The following is a 9914-nucleotide window of genomic DNA, read 5'->3' as shown; positions in this document are numbered from 1 at the left end:
CTGTTCACACTGCGTTAAACAATTTCGCCACTGACATTCCTCAAAGAAGGAACATGTTCATTCTTTTGCACGGAAATCCGAGCACTGCATAGCAGTCAGTGGTGACGGCACAGGGCGGTGGCAGCAAGATAGAATCTCCTCTCGTGAAATTCTGTGAGCGGAGATTCCGCAGTTTGAACGTACCCTTAACCCCTTAAGGACCCAGCCCAAATATACCTTAAGGACCCAGCCATTTTTTGAACATCTGACCACTGTCAATTCAAGCATTAATAATTCTGGGATGCTTTAACCTTTCATTCTGATTCCGAGATTGTTTTTTCGTGACAGAGTCTACTTTATATTAGTGATAAAATTTTGTCGATACTTGCATAATTTCTTGGTGAAAAATTCCAAAATTTGATGAAAAAAATTGAAAATTTTGCATTTTTTTAACTTTGAAGCTCTCTGCTTATAAGGAAAATTGATATTCCAAATAAATTATACATTGATTCACATATACAATATGTCTACTTTATGACTGCATCATAAAGTTTACATGTTTTTACTTTTGGAAGACATCAGAGGGCTTCAAAGTTCAGCATCAATTTTCAAATTTTTCACAAAATTTTCTAAATCAGAATTTTTCAGGGACCAGTTCAGTTTTGAAGTGGATTTGATGGGGCTTCATATTAGAAATACCCCACAAATGACCCCATTATAAAAACTGCACCCCTCAAAGTATTCAAAATGACATTCAGTAAGTGTGTTAACCCTTTAGGTGTTTCACAGGAATAGCAGCAAAGTGGAGAAAATTCAAAATTCTCATTTTTTACACTATGTTCTTGTAGACCCAGTTTTTGAATTTTTAAAAGTGGTAATAGGAGAAAAAGCCCTCCATAATTTGTAACCCAATTTCTCTCGAGTAAGGAAATACCTCATATGTGTATGTTAAGTGTTCGGAGGGCGCAGTAGAGGGCTCAGAAGGGAAGGAGCGACAATGGGATTTTGGAGAGTGAATTTTTCTGAAATGGTTTTTGGGGGGCATGTCACATTTAGAAAGCCCCTATGGTGCCAGAACAGCAGAAAACACCACATGGCATACCATTTTGGAAACTACACCCCTCAAGGTACGTAACAAGGGGTCCAGTTAGCCTTAACACTCCACAGGTGTTTGACAACTTTTCGTTAAAATCTGATGTGTAAATGGGGAAAAAAAAAAATTCACACTAAAGTGCAGTTTTTCCCCCAAATTTACCATTTTTACTAAGGGTAAAGGGAGAAAATGCCCACCCAAACTTGTAACCCCATCTCTTCTAAGTATGGAAATACCCCATGTTAGGACGTAAAATGCAGCGCTCTGGTTTCAAACGGGGGAGTCTGCCCTAAGACAGATGGTAGATGATCCCTTTGTCAAGCTATGGCAGGCTTGTTAGGACAGCTGAATGAAAGTGTGGTGCAGGTTCAGTGATTTTCAGATGCGTTTCGAGCCTACTGGGCTCTTCCTCAGTGATGTGTGGGTTAAATGTGCTTGAGATTCTATGTATAGGGCTCTTGATAGCTGTAATATAAAACCCACAGTGGATCCTAACTCCACATACTTTTGGTGGCTAAGAGGTAAAAGCTGAACTGGATGAAAAAGTGAGTGCATTAAACTCCGGTGATCAATTTTTGGCCTTTAGGCTTGCTTACGTTTTATGTTGTTGTGCGACCATTTCCATGTTTGTTTTGTAGCGTTTTACAGTATTTTTTATTCTCTCCGGTCTCCCACGTCCACATGGCTGTATTTCCTGTTTTCCTTTGCTACGCGGACTACTTTTCCCATTTGTCTTTGCGCTGTTTTTTTTTTTTTTTTCCAACATCCGCCCGCAATGTCTCTGACCGCCGGCCACTTAGCTTTCTGTTCCTCCTTTTTTTTTTTTTTTTTTTTTTTTTTACATTTCCACCCACCTTATTTGCCTGTCCCGCCTTCTAAATGTGAATTTTGCTTTACATTCCCGCCCACTCTATGTTGTTGTTTGGCCTTAGCAACATGTTAGTTGCTGGCTTCTCTATCCGCGCCCGTTATTTGCGTTGTGCGGTGTCCAATCAGGGAGCAGGCCCAATCCAACATGACGCTCCAGGATGCATGCACACAGACTAACACCTGATTGGACACGCAACAGCCATGTAAAAAAAAAAAATAAATGCACGCTGGCGTGAAGACTATATGATTGGGTAAAAAGCCAAAGAGGTGGGGCAGAATAGGGCGTACAAACAGCAAATCGGGGAGCAGGATAAAATAGCCCATGAGAATATTCATAATGGGGGAGGAGAAAAAGCCAACTATGGGGCAGAGGGGAAAAATCCGCTGCGCTCATATATGAATGTCAGCGATGACTATTTCACAACATGGCACCCTCACATGAACGCCGAGAGACGGTAAAAACGAGTCTGAAAAACTACACAACATCCGCCGGGGAGAAGAGGTAAGAAAAACACACACAAGCATAGGATTTCAGAAAAAGAAGTATATTACTTAATGCATAGAAATTACTCAATGCAACAAAAAAAAAGATAATTTAAAGTACCGAACTTCTGCTTTAAAGGGTAACATTGGTCACATGGAATGTAATAAAGTATGTTAAAATAATGTGGCATATAAAAATGCATAAGAATATAAATAAAATGTAAATGGCACAGACACAAAATCTATAGAGAGATAGATATATGTATATATAAAAATAGACGTTTAGTGTTTGATAAATATTATGTTAAAAAGCCGAATAATTCTAGGTCCGCATTAAGCCCAAAATGTGCTAAGGTGCTGAATTCGTAGATCATTTTTGCTTTCCTCCCTTGACATTTTTGGGATGTGGTCTTCCCCTCGCCAGGAGAAGGATATACCGGATGAATAACAATGGTGTGTTTCTTTGAAATGCATAGATAAGTGAGCATATACATAAAATAGGCTTCGAAAAACACAGCTTATCTTAAGGCTCCTTTTTGTTCTGCCAATATATTGTTTGGCACATTATGTAGAGTACAGAAGTGCTTGTCACAAACGTTGAAGTCATATTGGTAGTTATTACTGTTAGACGTGAGAGTCTCCATTTTTTTTTTGAAAACTTCTTACAGTTGCTGCAGTCCCCACATTTATAAAATCCTTTCAAGGATAGCCATTAAAGATGAGCGAATTTACAGTAAATTCGATTCGTCACGAACTTCTTGGCTCGGCAGTTGATGACTTATCCTGCGTAAAATAGTTCAGCTTTCCGGTGCTCCGGTGGGCTGGAAAAGGTGGATACATTCCTAGGAAAGAGTCTAGGACTGTATCAACCTTTTCCAGCCCATCGGAGCACCTGAAAGCTGAACTAATTTATGCAGGAAAAGTCATCAACTGCCGAGCCGAGAAGTTCGTGACTAATCGAATTTACTGTAAGTTCGCTCATCTCTAATAGCCATGTTCTCTTTTCTCTTCCAGGATCGGTTGTTTGGTGGGGGGTGCAAATTTTAGTCCCAAGTTTGGTGCCTTAGTAAACACTATTTTCGCTTTGTTCCTTAAAAGTTGAGCTAATGCCCTGTCCTGTTGTAGAGGCCAGTATTTGTTTAAAATATATTCCACTTTCTTGTATTGGTCTCCTTGCATGTCTATCCTCCTTTTTAAACGTCTATTTTCCTATATCTATCTCTCTGGATTTTTAGTCTCCCTGTGCCATTTAAATTTTATTTATTTATATTAAGCATTTTTTACATTCCACGTTTTAACATACTTTATTACATTCCATATGTGACCAATGTTACCCTTTGGGTTTTACCTCTTAGCCACCAAAAGTATGTGTAGTTAGGGATCCACTGCGGGTTTTATATTACGCCTATCAAGAGCCCTATACATAGAATCTCAAGCACATCACTGAGGAAGAGTCCAGTAGGCTCAAAACGCGTCTGATCACTGAACCTGCGCCACACTTTGAGTCAGCCGTCCTAACAAGCCTGCAATAGCTTGACAAACTGATAATCTATCATCCCAAGCATCGTCAAAGTGCGCATCACCCCACGAGGATCCATACAGCAAGACACGCCAGGACACTGCACGCCATGGGGGCTTGTCTGTCTTAGGGCAGACACCCCCGTTTGAAACCAGAACGCTGCCGCCATACAACAGGACCTGAGAATCAAGGACGTCTGGCTCCCTGGCATAAGGGTGGGTGAGTGAGTGAATAGAGCCCCTGCTTCATCTGCCGACCACAGAGTTGCGCTACTTTTTCACCCACCGTTGACTTTTTGCCAGAGTGGTCCGCTCATTCGGGACAGCAGCGCTTCTCTGATCCAGCAGTTTCTTCTTCGTTACATGTCAGCAGATCCCATACCAGCGCATATCCCAGCGTGCACAGCATCAGCGCTGCAGGAGTGGGCACAATTCTACAGCGCTGCTCTGATATAGTATAAACTGTAACTTCCTTATCAAGTCAGGCCATACTCTGGAGTATAAGGCTTGGACAGCAATGTGGAAGTGATTGGCTGTCAGTTTGGTGAACTTTCTAACCATAACTGTATGCAACCTTATTAATGGTTTTTACTATACCTAGATTGTAACACACCAGAGTGGATTGTCGGCAGCCACTTTAGTTTTATTTGATCAAAATTGTACTGTTATGTAATTGTAAATTTTCATTATAAAACCCACGGTTACCACCACCTATATACTTTTGGGCGTTTTTAGGCTTCACTCAAACACATTTATCAATATCAAATATTTCATTATTTTACACATCTACATTTGCACATTTATTATTTCTTGAAGCAGTACACCTCTTCTGCATTATTGTAGGATTAATGGTCAGCTGCACTCCCAAGGACAGCCGGGCTGCCATTACATAAAATAAGTTTTAAAGGGTACCTTTTATCAGAAAAACTTGATACTATAGATTAATGTATGCAGAATAACTTTCCAATTGCATGTTATTAAAAAATATGCTTCTTTCTATTTAATTTTCCACTTTGAAACAATGACCACTAGGGGTCTCCCTACCAGTCTTTTTTTTTTTTTTTTTTTTTATAGATTTCAGACTCATGCTGGAGTCCTAAATCTCAGACTGCAGCCGGGACACAAACAAACTCGCCACTGATCACTGCCAGGTAGTTTGTCTGTGTCCCGGCTGCAGTCTGAGATTTAGGACTCCTGCATGAGTCTGAAATCTATAGACTGGTAGGGAGACCCCTAGTGGTCATTGTTTCAAAGTGGAAAATTAAATAGAAAGAAGCATATTTTTTAATAACATGCTATTGGAAAGTTATTCTGCATACATTAATCTATAATATATCAAAAGTTTTTTTGATGAAGAGTACCCTTTAAGGAACTGCAGTACCCCTTGAACTGATGAAATACTGAACTATATGTGAACCCATGGAATTCAATGCCGAGTTCCCCCCCAAGCTGTAAGAAGATGGTTTAGTTTTAAAATGAATGCATAATAAGGGTGAGCGTCACAAAAAAAAAGCCTAATCTGCTACCCAGGGTGTAAGGTGGTTTTAAAGGAGTTATCCACCATAAGGTGATTTTAGTACGTACCTGCCAGACAGTAATGGACATGATTAGGAAGGATCTGCACTTGTCTTGGGGCTAAATGGATATGCTGTGAGATTACCATAATACTGTGGTTAGCTTTTTGTGAACTGGTATTTCCTGTGTGACTTTTTCTGACTACAAATCCCATAATTCCATTTTCCTCCCTGCCACACATCAGCCACTCCACCCATTGAAACATAAATGAGCTGCATTCATTCAGATCAGTGTGGTTTTCAATCAGGGTGCCTCCAGCTGTTGCATTAGTTGCAGATTGATCCCTCCACCCATTGAAGCAGACAGGCTCCCAGTCATCAGCTGACTAGTGAGTCAGGTCTCGGCCGCATTGCAACCTGGGAAACATCTGAGACAACAGTCATTTTGTATGCTGTTAAAAATAAATATCGGAGTGAAAATCACATAAGAATTGTGAGAAAACCGTCACACACAGGTACAGACACTATATTATGAACTACAATAACTTTACAGCCCCTGTAGCATAGTCAAATTAAAAAAAATTCTTGGAATACCCCTTTAAAAAAGTAACTTGGGCTAGCAGGTGTCATTTTAAACGTAGAGCCATCTGTAGAGCCCCCCAACCACCTCAACACAGAATAAGAATAAGGAACACTTATCAGTATAGTTTACAAACTCACACAGAGATCAGAAGTTGGGTTTATTATTTTAATAAAAATGACTGAATATACATTGTATTACTGAGCCCAATAATCATACACAAGATCCCTCTATAAACAAGTTTAAAGTGCAAAAAAAAAAAGGAAATGAGATTCTTCACCAGCTGTACCTTCTATAGTAACAATCTCTTCTGTCCGGATCCTAGATTGGATTTTGGTAATATATTGAACAATGTAAACACATTTGACTGTCCTAAAAGAAATGTAAAACCTCTAAATTTTTAAGTCATGCTGCCAGGAGTCAGGTACCATCTTGGTGTGTAATGTTATACTGGTGTCCTAGGTTTTCAGGTCCTCAATATTGTATGTAAAGTTATGGATATACATAGCCTACCACAAAATAGGCATCTTGCTAGCTCTGGCATTGGTGTAAACTGTAAACCTTCAGTGAGGAAGAGTGCTCCCTCTGGTGGAATGACATGACCTAGCAGTACTGCATTGTCTATCCCAGTGTTTCCCAACCATGGTGCCTCCAGGTGTTGCAAAACTACAACTCCCAGCATGCCTGGACAGCCAAAGGCTGTCCAGGCATGCTGGGAGTTGTAGTTTTGCAACACCTGGAGGCAACCTGGCTGGGAAACAGTGGTCTATCCATTAAAATGGGAGACTGTGTGAGTACATAGTAACATCTTTTTAGATCTCATCCTACCTTAAAGGGGTACTCTGGTGGAAAACTTTTTTTTTTTTCCCCTTTCAAATCAAATGGTGCCAGAAAGTTTAAACAGATTTGTAAATTACTTATACTAAAAAAAAAAATCTTAATCCTTCCAGTAGTTATTAGCTGCTGGATACTACAAAGGAAATTATTTTCTTTTTGAAACAAAGAGCTCTCTGCTGACATCTCTGTCCATAGTTGGAGAAAATCCCCATAGCAAACATATGATGCTCTGGACAGTTCCTAAAATGGACAGAGATGTCAGCAGAGAGCACTGTGGTCATGATTCAGCAGAGAGCTCTGTGGTCATGATGTTAGCAGACAGCTCTGTTCCAAAAAGAAAATCATTTCCTCTGTAGTATTCAGCAGCTAATAAGTACTCGAAGGATTAAGATGTTTTAATAGAAGTAATTTACAAATCTGTTTAACTTTCTGGCACCAGTTGAATGAGGAGAAAAAAAAAGCACCCCTTTAATTACTCTCTAGGATTACAAAGCTACAGTACACAATACAGCCAATGGACAACAAGAGGTTTTTCTTTCCCCTTCTACCCCTTTAGGATATGAAGGAGACCACTCGCCTTTCCTCTCCCCTAATCTCCTAGATGCCCTTCTGTTAAATACTATATCCCGTGGTAGTAAAATATTTAACATTGTAGTCACAATGTAAATAATAGCACTTTGTGCAAAAAGTATATGGGTATATATTTGTTTTCATTTTTGCAGTTACTCTTTTACTTTTTATGTAATAGAGTGAAATAACATTTCTTGCTAACCTTAAAGGGGTACGCCGGTGATTAGCATTCATAACAAAATGTTCCGAACACAGAGCCGGCGGCTTGTGACATCACGCCCCCTCCCATAGACTTGCATTGAGGGGGTGGGGAGTGATGTCACGAGCCCCTGGCTCTAAGCGGTCAGAACATTTTGTTCCGAACACTAAGCACCGGAGTACCCCTTTAAGCTACAGTATGAGGGCCATGGTCAGCTTCCTGCTTAATAATGGGAAATTTTGAGAAGTGTAGAAGCATAAACACTCTCCCAGAATGCACTGCTTAACATAAAAGCTCAGTTCACAGGTACAGATTTTGCTGCAGATTTTAAGTGGCTAATTTTGCTACCCATTGACTTTAATAGGTAGCAAATGCTGCAGTACAATATGCATGTGTAAAAGTATCCTTACGTTTGTTTAACCAGCTGTATTCTGAATGCTGCTCTAGGCAACTATTCAGTTAGAGAAAAAAGTTGCTCAATAGTGGTTCCCTTACTGGTATATTATGGGCACCCAGTCTGGGTTCATTAACGTTGTGTACTAGGGATCGACCGATATCAGTTTTTTAGGGCCGATACCGATAATCGGTGCATGTTAGGGCCGATAACTTATACCGATATTCCGGTATAAGTTATCGGCTATTTAACCCCCTGCGACACCGCTGCAGATCATTGATTTAAAGCGGGCGCTTTAAATCAATGATCTGCAGTGGCTTTTGCGGGGCCATAGGCCGCCGCCGCCGCCACCGCCACCCTCTTCTCTCCCCCTACCTGTCAGGGTGGTCTGGGCCATCCATCCATCGTTCCTGTAGTGTCCGGGGGCGTTCCGGGTGAAGAGTGAACCGGTCCGGGCTGTCCTTCTCCGGCGCTCATCTTCTCCACTCCGGACAGGCTCCGGCCTAGTACGCTGCATAGACGCCGCTGCGCAGTGACGCCCGTGCGCAGCGACGCACCTGACGTCACGGCGTAGCGGCGTCTATGCAGCGTACTAGGCCGGAGCCTGCCCGGAGTGGAGAAGATGAGCGCCGGAGAAGGACAGCCCGGACCGGTTCACTCTTCACCCGGAACGCCCCCGGACACTACAGGAACGATCGATGGATGGCCCGGACCACCCCCATTACGGGTAAGTTAATTTTTTTTATTGACTTGGAGGGTGGGGGAGGGGCCTGACCGGTATAGCGGTATGGGCAAAAATCCAGCATCACGGTGGGGGGTGCGACGCGGTGCGGTGGGTTGGGGGTGCAGTGCGGCGGGTCGGGGGTGGCGGTCGCGGTGCAGGGGATTAATGGCTTATCGGCAAGGTAATTGCCGATACCGATAATGCCCAAAATCGTGATTATCGGCCGATAATATCGGCCATACCGATAATCTGTCGATCCCTATTGTGTACACAATCTTTAAATCTGATATGGAAAATTTAGGTCTAATGTTTGTAAGTAAAATATTTAGTCTCTTATTGTTTGGGTACAGACACAATAGGATGGTCAGGGCAGCCTAAAACAGTCAATTTTATCCAGGAATAGAAAAACAGAGTCAACTTCTTCTTAAGACCGCACCCCGTCGGTCCTCAGGTTGTGTGCGGTATTACAATGTGGTTCCATTCACTTTAAATAGAATTGAGCTGCAAAACCCCACACAACCTGAGGGCAGGGGAGATGCAGCTCTGTCCTGGATCACTGCTTATGAGAGGCTCTATATGCTGCCCGAGCAGACGGCTGTATAAACCAATGATTCCAATGATATATCCCTTGTCCAATGCAACAGTTCGGCCCCGTTCACTCTACAGGTATCATCCTGTAAAAAACCTCCGTTATTACTCTCGTCAAAAAGTCCTGAAAACGGCCGTCCAAAAATCCCATTCATGTCAATGGGATTTTTTGACCATCCTTTTGCATCAGGTATGTCCGTTTATATTAGTGTCCCTAATTTTTGCAGACACAAAAGACGGTGCATGCACTCATTTTTGGTCCGGCAAAAAAAAGGTGAAAAATCTGATGTTAAAATTTTAACATTGAAGTCTATTGGAACCAGATGTTCTAAAAAAAAAAATCAGTTATTGTCAGGTTTTTCTTTTTACATCTGATTTTTGTACTGAGCATGCTCAGTACAGCTTTACGAAAAAAGGTTAAAAACCTGATTTAAAAAAACGGATGGAACTGGTGATAACGAATGAACAACATCAGGTTTTTAAAGAAAAAAACCATTAAAAATAACGGATGATAATTGATGACCATCACCCGTTATTTCATCCGTTTTTTTTTTCTTTTCATCCA

The 9914-nt window shown here is 41.4% G+C and overlaps 1 long non-coding RNA gene across 1 annotated transcript; it reads right to left on the bottom strand.

Annotated features, from left to right (window-relative positions):
- Positions 1-6191: 6191 nt before the first annotated feature.
- LOC130277576 (uncharacterized) lies at positions 6192-8430 on the bottom strand. Its single transcript, XR_008845473.1, has 2 exons — positions 6774-8430; positions 6192-6721 (listed from the first exon to the last, which is right to left on the bottom strand). It is a non-coding gene; the product is annotated as an uncharacterized LOC130277576 (long non-coding RNA).
- Between the last annotated feature and the right edge of the window lie 1484 nt (positions 8431-9914).

This window comes from Hyla sarda, chromosome 6, assembly GCF_029499605.1.
Source record: "Hyla sarda isolate aHylSar1 chromosome 6, aHylSar1.hap1, whole genome shotgun sequence".
Lineage (NCBI taxonomy): Eukaryota > Metazoa > Chordata > Amphibia > Anura > Hylidae > Hyla > Hyla sarda.
The sequence above is the reverse complement of the archived record's forward strand: the minus strand, read 5'-3'. Positions and strand labels throughout refer to the sequence as shown.